General features: G+C 41.9%; 2 pseudogenes; both read right to left on the bottom strand.

The window, feature by feature from the left end:
• Positions 1–6,790: 6,790 nt before the first annotated feature.
• On the bottom strand, positions 6,791–7,792 carry LOC114008289 (translation machinery-associated protein 7 pseudogene; annotated as a pseudogene).
• A 544-nt stretch (positions 7,793–8,336) lies between these two features.
• On the bottom strand, positions 8,337–9,432 carry LOC102502246 (protein yippee-like 5 pseudogene; annotated as a pseudogene).
• Positions 9,433–10,534: the final 1,102 nt, after the last annotated feature.

Raw genomic sequence — 10,534 nt, 5'->3', positions numbered from 1 at the left:
CCCGCCCCGGCCCCTTCTCCCCCTCCCCCAGCCGTCTCCGGTTCCCTCCCCCTTTGCTCCCGCCCAGCCCACCCAGCACTTCTGCCCCTTTCCCCTCTCCACCCTTGCCTTTCGCGGACCCCACTTCTTCCACCGCGGTCCTGACGCGTTGTTTATCCTCGCGGTCCTTTTCGTCTGTTCCTTTCCACTCTCCTAGTCTGTTTCAACTCTCATGGCATCCCACGTCTCAGGGCTTCCCTTTCAGTTTCCTAATTGGGGTGACAGTAGTTTTGAGAGACCCCTAGCAAATCCTTCTCTCTCCTAGTGTTTCTCAGCCTAGGTCTGCAGACGTTCCCCGTAAAAAGGGATGGCCATTGGCCCCCCTGTCTTCAAGGAAGGTGACAGAGAAGACAACAGAAGTTCTGTCAGCGAGGCCTTGACTTTTGACTTGGGCGAGAAGCTGACGTTCGGCAAAAGTGTTAATTAGACTTATCAACTCCCTTTTTGTGTTCCTCCTTCCCCCTCCCTCTCAGCCCCTTCCACGTTTCTTCTAGGTATTTCAGGTTCATGGATTTTGAATGAAGGATCTAGATGATCACATTGAGATAGCTAAAGCCTCAGACATGGTTCCCATTCTCAAAATCTAGAACTTCCCAAGGGCTCATTTTATCTTCAGTGCTCTGTGAGAGCGACTTGTAATTACAAAGGAACTGAAGGGGCTTTCACGGTAGTTACAGTGCCTTGCATAATCTGCAAGATAAAGTATATGGAGGGAGGAGCTCTTAGAAACAGTGGGGCCGATACTTTACAGGCATTCCGAGTTGTGAGTAGTTTTTCTGTGGCCCATTCTTAAAACAACCAAGGCATACACCAACTTCAGGAGGCATTTTAAGAACTGTAAGTGGTTGTGCCTTTCTGTTTTGTGTGGTAGTCCTGTGTCCTTACGAAATCTGAGTATAGTTTTGGTTAGTGAACCACTTGAAGTTAAAATGCTACTCGATGTGTCACTTTTTTTGGTAACATGTATTTTCACTTGCCCCTAAAAAAAAAACGAAGAAGAAGAGAAGAAATCTGTTAAATGGAATCATGTGCTGGAACCGGCTTTGGAATGAAAGTGCCTGTGGCAAGAGCTAGCAGGGTTTAGTATAAGGGGTCATAGTAAGGGCTGTGCTTGCTACTAGCTTTGTGACCTTGAAAAAAATCCTTTAACCTCTCTGGGCTTCAGTTTCATCAACTGTTTATTGAGCACATGTTTATTGAGTGCTAGCTGTGTGTTGGTAGGCCCTGGGATTAACAGAACCAGCAAAGCTTTTCCCCTCATGGAGCTTTTTTTTTTTTTTTTTTTTAAGAATTTTTTATTTATTCATTCATTTTATTTTAATTTTACCAGAGAGAGACACAGAGCGAGAGAGAGAGAGAGAGAGAGAAAGAAAGCAAGCTGCCAGGTCTGGGACTCGAACTGTGGTTGGCCACGTGGGAGTGTCCAGCACCTTAACCATCACGCCACCCGCTGGTTCTTATGGAGCTTATGTTTTTAAAAGGCAGACAATCAGCAAATAATCATGATGACTCGTGGTGGCAACTGCTGTGAGGAATAATAAATCAGGCAGGGTACAGGAATAGAGTGTGATGGGGCAGCTATTTTAGATGAGGTGGTCAGGAAAGGCTTCTGGGAGATGATATATAAGCAGTTGAATGAAGTGAGGGAGTGACCCATAGTTTGTAGTATTCTTTCTAAGTCTACATTTCTGTGGTTATGTGTTTATATTCTTTGGCAACTTTTTAATCCCTGCCGCTGTGCTGCTTTAGTGTGAAGTCTATTTGATATTTGTGAATTTTTTTTCTTTTAGACTTTGCCATAGGATGTGTGCACTTGCCAGAGGGAGAGACAGAGAGGGAAAGTGAGAAATAATCCCCCAGAGGGGATAGCTATGCTGCAGTCTCTTCTCTATTCTCCTCTTGGGAATTTTGGCCATGCACACACACGTGCTTGGCATGTTTTTCAAGCCATTGGGTCTGGGACTCTTAACTACGGGATTGGTCATGAGGGATCCAGCACCTTCCTGATATTTGTAAATTTTCTCACAATAAATGTGATCATGTTTATATAGTTAACCAATAAATACAATAATATATTTACTAATATTTAATAATATGCTTATATGTTCACCTTTATTAGCAATGGATTTTTTTAAAGTGAGCTTGTGGATTTCAGGCTTTAAGGAAGTGTGAAAGGCAGGGTTTAACTTTAGTGTTTAATGTTTTGGGAAATTATTTTTGTATGTAGCTGCTTTAATTTTAGTTAATTTTCTAGTTTAGGGAATGTAGAATAAGTGACACTAATTTGGTGAGAAACAAACAGGAAAACCAATGCTTACCTTCTGTAGCAGTTTGAGGCCTTCCAAGCTATCACGCTGTCCCCTTTTCACCTTCTTCCATTATGTTTAAACTTCCATTTTTCTGTAACTGTAGTCAGTTTTTAATGTTACATACACCTGTATGTATATACACATAAACAACTTCCTGAGTTAATTACGGCAAAAGTTAAACTTCAGGAAGTTTTCCCATTGGTGCTCATTGTATTAAAGATATATCTTTTTGTTTGTGCTTAAATTAAGCTACCACAGAGAAACTTAAAAGAAGTATATTTTCTGAACAGAATAAGTATTATATAGTTTTGGGGAAAGGAAGTGGGGTCAGTGAAAGGCAAAACTGAAGAGAGGAAGAATAAGTTATATATTTTGGGAGAAGTCGTTTGCAATAATCTGTAATCTTTCTCTTGTTAATGTAACTGAAAAATTTTATAATCATTTTTTTTACATCAGTATTGTTTAATTTGAATCTTTCCCTTTTTTTTGGCCACCGGGATTTTCCTTAAAAAAAAAAAAAAGGAAGTAAGAGAGTTGGATAAATTGGTGTCCTCCTCTTAATATTTTAATCTCTGTGAAGTCATCAACACCAAAGTCAACAAAAATACCATTAAGATTAAGTGTCATTTGTCCCTTCAGGAACCTGTCAGTCCTGCTTTTTCAAGTTGCCAGGGCAGAGTTGTGAAAGGCAATCCAAGCTCTTTTTTACCTGGCCTGCCCTTACCACTTCCTGCCTCCTTCATATCTTAAGAGTAAGAAAACATTGTACCCAAAACTTCTTACTTATTTCTTCTTTACCATCTTAGTTAATAAACTTCCTTTTTACTTTTGGTAAGCAGCTTCCACCTACCCTCCCAATTCCAGATGAGAATAGATAATTCACAGGTGAAAAAAGAATGATCAAGATTATTATTGATCTTTAAATTTGCGAAAGGAATTAGAGGACTACTAATAATTGATAAAATTTCTGTATGTGAGACACTGCATTAGATAAACATAAAGAAACATACAGTCACTAGTTAGCATGGTAGCGCATAAACAATTTGTAGAAGAATCAGTGTTTATCATTGAGGGATTAATTTTCTTAGAATAGTATAAGAGAAGTGATAGCAAGGAATAGAGAGAATAGTCAGAAGGAAAGAAAGGTAATGAGACCCTAAGGGTTGGTATTTGAAAATTATTTACTTGGGGAAACACAAACATGTAAATAAAAGGAAAATTATTAGCCCTAGATTTTGATGATGTGTATGAATAGGGGAGGCTCTAATATTTACCTAGAAATGCTGAAGTTGTGTGAAAAAGGTGGTAAGACTGAGAAGGTGAGGGCCTGTGGTAAGAAAAGCTGTATGTTGGAGTGTTCATGGATCTGAGTTTGACATTAGTGATTTGTTTTATTATTTTTTTAAAGAGAGATTTTTACTATAGGGCATGTGTGCTTGCTGGAGAGGAAGAGAGAAACAGACAGAAATTGAGACCTCCCCCCCACGCCTCAATCCCTTCTCCTCCATTCTCTTGGGATTTGTGCACACACGCACACGTGCCCAACCTGTTTCAAGTCACTGGGTCTGGGACTCAAACCCTGGTCGACTACATGGGAGTCCAGCAATGTAGCCATTACGCCTTCTGCTTGTCCGAGTGATTTGTATTTTCATTCACCAAATATTTTCAAACACCTACCTTATGCCAGGTATTGTTTCAAGCATTAGGAAAACAAGAATGAAGAAAGCACCTGCCTGCATGAAGCTTAAGTCGAGAAAGCTAACAGGCAGCGATAAATTAATGTAAAAGCTTAGAAGACAGATTTACCCTGTAACACACTGGTTAAGCACTGTGCATTGGGATCTAGATCCAACATGGTTGATCTTGGTGCGAGTCCTAGTGACCTGAACTTTAATGCTGGGCACAATGTGTGTTCATGCTCCAAATCCCAATGGGATAGAGAAAATGGAGAAAGGATTGTGGCATGATGATGCCCTATTGGGAAGAGGTGTTTTCTCTCCCACTCTCCACTGAGAATATGTGCTTTCTGGCAATTAAAAAAAGATGTTGAATTAGTAATAAGTGTTCTGATAGGGTAAGAGGGATATGGAAAGCCTGAGGGTGGAATGGAGAAGAAGGACCGCACAGATATCATGCCATTTGAGCTAAGACCTAAAAAGGCTGTATCTTAAGTATGAGGAAGGAGCTTTCTAGGCAGAGGGAATAGCCACAGGAAGGGAGCATGCCTCAAATGTTTGAGGAGTAACAAGGAGGCAGATCCATGTGGCTAGAGAGGGGAAGAACATGAAAGAAATTATTTCAGAGGAACTGAGTCCTGCCCATTGTAAGGACTTTGGATTTTACCTCTGCAAAATGGGCAACTATTAGAATGTTTTGAGTAAAGGGGTGATACCGTCTTTAAGAGGAAAAATAGACTTGGAGGGAAAACAGGATAAAAGAAGCAGGGAGACTATGAGGAGGTATTTGTGTGTGTCTGTGTGTGGGTTTTTACGTTTGCCAGAGGGCATTTGTGTTTGCTGGAAAGAGGAAAGCAAGCTCTCCCTCCTTTTGGGATTTTGAGTATGCATGCACATGTACCTGGAGTGTGTTTCAAGTCACTGAGTCTGGGACTTGAACCGCGGAGTTGGCCATGTGGGATTCAGCTCTTGTAAGTACCAGGTCACAGACTGGCCTTTTAGAAGACAGTTATTTATTTATTTTTTAATTTTTTCAATTTTGTTTAACTATTTATTTATTCTAATTTATTTTAATTTTATCAGAGAGGGAGAGGGAGGGAGGGAGGGCAAGCGAGTGAGCAAGCGAGTGAACAAGCCAGCCACCAGGTCTGGGATTCAAGCCATGATTTGCCATATGGGTGTCCAGCGCCCTTAACCACCACAATACCTGCCGGCCCCAGGAGGCAGTTTTAATTAGTTCAGGCAGAAGATGAAGTAAAATGGTAGTAAAGATATATGTAAATATGTATTTTAATATGTATTATAAATATAATGGATCTGATTATTTTTTAAAAAGACTTTTGCCATAGGGCATGTGTGTTGCCAGAGAGAGAGAGAGAGACAGAGACGGAGAGAAGGAAAGTGAGAAGGCCCTTCTAGGGGGGATGGGCATGCCGTAATCCTTTCTCCTTCATTCTCTTCCTGGGATCTTGGGCACACATACTCATGCGTCCAGCATGATTTTTAAGCCACAGGGTCCAGGACTTGAACCATGGTCAGTCATGTGGTAGTCCAGAGACTTAACCACCACCATGCCATCTGCTGATCCCGTGAATACATTTTTGAAGGTAGAACCATCAAAATGGGCTAAGAGATAGGATGTGAGAGTCAAAGATGACTCAAAAGTGGTTTTTTTTTTTTTTTTCTTTTTTTGGGGAGAGGTTTTTGCTTTAGAGCACGTGCACTTACGAGAAAGAGAGAGAGAGACAGAGAGACAGAAAGCGAGAAATCACCTGCCAGGGGGATGGCCACACCGCAATCCCTTCTCCTCCATTCTCCTCTTGGGATCTTGGGCGTGCATGCACACGCACCCTGTGTGAGTCTAAGCCACCGGGTCCAGGACTCAAACCGTGGTCGACTCCATGGGAGTCCAGTGACATAGCCATTATGCTAACTGCTGGTCCCTCAAAAGTGTTTTGACTGAAAAGCTTCATGGGATTATTGAGAAGATTTATTAAGCAGTTCAGTGGAAAAAGTAAGCATTTAAAATGGCCTGTTAGGGTAGGCCTGAAGCACAATGGTTAAGGGTGTTAGATCCCATAGGGCCAACTGTGGTTCAGGTTCCAGCCCTGGCAGCTTGAAAACACAGTAGGTGTGTGTGCATGCATGCTCCCAATCCAAACAGGATGTAGAAATGGAGAGAAGGGATTGCTGCATGACCATGCCCTATTGGGGGGATGCTTCTCCCCATTTTAGTCTGTTGCTGGCAAGTGCACAACAAGTACACATGTCCTCTGACAAATATAAAAATAAAATTGATGTTTTACGTTTTGTTATTATTATGACTGTTATTTATAATTATTGTGAAAAACAATATGGCATATACCTGGGTTTAATCTTTGCTCTAAAATTTATTGTTGTATTTTATTCTTAAGATACGTATTTTTGGGAACCAGCAGTTAGCATAATGGCTATGTCACTGGACTCCCACTTAGTCAACCGCGGTTCACGTCCCGGACCCGGTGGCTTAAAACTCACGCCGGGCATGTGTGCGTACGTGCCCAAGATCCCAAGAGAATGGAGGAGAAGGGATTGCGGCGTGACCATCCCCCCGGGGGATGATTTCTCGCTTTCTGTCTGGCGCGCACACCCGCCCTATAGCGAAAACCTCTCTTAAAAAAAAAAAAAAGATACGTATTTTCCATACTTCTGACCTCTCAGAGCCTTAGTTTTCTCAAGTTTCTGAAAGGTGAAGATAATACATTTGTGAGAATTAAATGAGATATTTAAAGTACCTACCAGAGGCCTGGCACCTAACACAAAGTTAAGTGCTGAATAAATAAATTGTAGCAAATATATGATGTTAAATTTTCACTCTCATTTATCTTTTTTTTTTTTTACAGCAGTTTATTCTTAAATGTACAACATGCTCTAAGACAGCACTTCATTCTAGCTGTAGCTGCTATGGTGGGGAATCTAGATGTTTAAATAGGAAAGGAATCAAGGGTGGTCGCCATGGTCCAGACACAAGGAGCACCTTACTTCTTGCCAGATTTCTTAATTCCACCTGAGGCCAGGGGGCCCTTCCCTGCTGCCTTCACTTTTAGCTCCTCGAGCTTCTTCTGCTCCTCTTTTTGCTTCTGCTTGAAAGCCTTATCTTCCTTGGCCTGCTTCTTGGGCTGTTTCAGAGGCTTCTTGCCACCTTGACAGCCAGGCATCATGCCTGCTGACCCTCTCCCAGACTCTGCCACTGGAAATGGAGCGTCGGGTCCCCTCCCCTGAGCCTAGATTCTGATCAGCAGGCCCGCTGATTGCTCATTTATCTCTATCCCCAGAGAAAACCCTAGCAGTCATTGCTTATCCAGAAAAATAGTTTTTTTCTCTATTCTTTCTTGCCATACATATTACTTTTGTGATGTCAAAATATATGGGGATTTCTCCTCACCAGCTAGCAAACATTCTGCAGTAGACACCGGCTGGGCATCCTCTGATCCAGTTCAATTCTGCTGCTATCTACCTGGAGATAGCTTCAGATCCCACACATTGAGGCCTCAGTTCCCAAGACCACCTCCCCTCTCTTAGATGCCAGTTTTAAGTCCAGGCCCTTGGAACCTCCTAGTGACTGGCTAGACTAGCTGTAAGTTGGGGTTCCTACAATTCCCCCACCTCACTTAGGTTCAATTAATTTGCGAGAGTGACTCCCAGAACTCGGAGAGAAATTCTTAGTTACTGGTTACTGGTTTAATATAAAATATATTTCAAAGGATACAGATGAAGAGATGAATAGAGCAAGGCACATGGGAAGGGGTGCAGACCTTTCCTGTTTTCTCTATCTCATCTCTCTTAAGGAACTTCCAAGTGTCCAGTTGTCTAGAAGGTCCCTGAGCCTGTACTTTGGGTCTTTATGGAGACTTTATAACTTAGGGATAAATTGCTAATTGACTAGGTAGGGAAACCTAAAACCTAGCAAGGCTGGTCTATTCAAATTTTTGACCTTTCTATGAAGAATTCCTTTTCCCCACTGGCCTTTTTTAAAAAGTAAGTTTAAAAACCATGCTCTTTCTCAAAAAAAAAAAAAAAGAAAAGAAAAGAAAAAAGAAAAGGGACCAGCATTTGGCGTAATGGCTATGTCACTGGACTCCCGTGTAGTCGACCGCGGTTTGAGTCTCGGACCCAGTGGCTTAAACTCACATCGGGTGCTTGTGCGTGCGTGCCTAAGATCCCGAGAGGAGAATGGAGGAGAAGGGATTGCGATGTGGCCATTCCCCTTGAGGGGTGATTGCTCATTTGCTGTCTTCTCTGTCTGTCTGGTGAGTGCACGGGCCCTATAGTAAAAACCTCTCAAAAAACAAACAAAAACCATGCTCTTGACACATTTCCTTTCAAAATTTACATAAAACACTTCACTCTAATAGCCCAGATTTTCCCCTTATATAGCCCACTATATAGCTGCAGGTAGACTTTCTGCCTCAAGATGTAAACATAGGGGAAAAATATTAATTAATGGCATCTAAATATTCTCTCTACACAATGCTGTCGGAAGAACAATACAGAATTAAAGGAAGAAAGGATACATCTTAGATTCTCACGACCTCTTGTTCTGCATGCAGTTCATGAATCCGACTCTGATGTTAAGGTGACAGTGTATATAAGTAGATTTTTTTTCAGTGAAGGAGACCTGGGAAAAGATGGATTTATCTGTTTTTCTTCAAGATTTATCAGATGGTACATGGTCCTCAAAGCCCTCACTCTCTTGAACTAGAGCATGTTCAGGATCACACGGCCTTCCTTATAATGCTGTCTGTCTTCAGTGGCAAACTCATAGATCCACTCTAGTTTGCTGTTGCAGTTTTTGCAGCTCACATCTCGAACCTTGTGGCGGCCAGTGAGCATGACTAGATCTGTATTCAGGTTAATGCCCTTATTGAAGAGAAACACTCTACTAGTAGTGCCTGTGAACCGAGTAGAGATGAGTTCTGAGCGCTTGGTCAGGATTGTATCACAGTGTGCACAGGAAAATGGACGGGTACCACCAATGTGATCAAGGAAAATTCTGCCCATTTTTATAGCCCGCAGAGCACAGTAAAGGGCTTCAAAAGTGCGCCCACTCTCCCACCAATGAGAGGAGTGCAGGAAGTGACCCAAAGAGGGGCTGGCAGGCATCCCGGAGGACCAGTGGGCTCCACAGGCCTCCCCACCAGCCTTTTACCTCCTTCACTGAGTATGGGGCAGAACTCTTCTGGAACAAGGGTCTTAAAGGTAGGTAGGGGAAGATTGGAGTTTCTCTGACTGACTTGGGGTAGGTAGCAGGAGGACATTTAGGTCTCTGAAGCTGTTCCAAAGCTGCTTCAGGAACCAAGAACAAGAGGCAGAGAGCCAGAACATAATGGATAAAAATTAAGAACTGGAAAAAAAAAAATAATAGCACATTCATGGGGATTGGCAGGTGGCATGGTGGTTAAGGATGCTGGACTCCCACTTGTGCTTTACCTCTCTCTCTCTCTCTCTCACTCTGTCCTTCTCTGGTCATATTAAAATAACTAAATAAATTAAAAATAGAGTTAAATAAAGTAATTCTAAAAAAGAAAAAACTAGCACAGTCATGGACACTTCTAAGGCTGTAGCATGTAAGTAAATGGCATCCCCAGGTAAGGTAGTCTGATACTGTGAGTCTGACCTGAGCACTAAAGGGATGTATCGTCAGAGTGAAAGATAGCCTTCAGTGTCAGCCTCAAAACATTGATTATATACTTCAAATATGCTTTGTTTCCTTAATAACCCATAAAGTATCTGTTATCTTGGAGTCCATATAAACTTTTCTGAATGTATTATCTTTGCATTTTATCTAGAATAACAAATTGTATACATTTACTAATTCCTCTGTGAAACTAAACTTGGAACCAACTGTGTTGTGGTGGTTAAGGTGGCTGGATCCCTTATGGCTGACTGCGTGGGTCAATTCCTAGACCCAGTGACTTGAAAAACATTGGGTATATGTGCATGTATACCTAAAATCCCTGAAGGAGAAATGGAGGAGAGGGGATTGTGGCATGACCACTCCCATGCAGGGGAGGGGATGCTTTCTCATCCCGCCTTCACCTGTCTCCTGGGCAAGTGTATGTCCCCTCCAGCAAATTAAAAACAAAAAAAACCCCATTAATCTTTTATCTTATTTGGCCCTTTAGGTCAAGTTTAGAGCAGATAAACCCCATTGTGGTATGGTATAGTTTTGTGAGCAGCTTCATCTTTGTTCACATCCTTGATGATTTCATAATCTTTCATTTTGTTTTGGAAAGGCTATAGAAGTTTCAGTCTCATATATTTGTCACTTTGATTCAGTGTTTCTCAACTTTAGCTGCAATCTTAGAATAGTTTGGAGAACTTTAAAAAATACCCATTCTGGTCCAACTTCTGTGGTTTAGTGGTAAAGCAAGTACCCTGCAAGACTGGAAGCTGTTATGGCTGATGGTGGGTTCAGATCCCTGGGTTGGCTGCTCTAGCACTTGTGGGTGCCCAGGATCCCAAGGAACT

Source organism: Tupaia chinensis, unplaced genomic scaffold (assembly GCF_000334495.1).
Source record: "Tupaia chinensis unplaced genomic scaffold, TupChi_1.0 Scaffold000317_1, whole genome shotgun sequence".
Lineage (NCBI taxonomy): Eukaryota > Metazoa > Chordata > Mammalia > Scandentia > Tupaiidae > Tupaia > Tupaia belangeri.
Note: the sequence above shows the minus strand (reverse complement) of the source record. Positions and strands in the feature narration are given on the sequence as shown.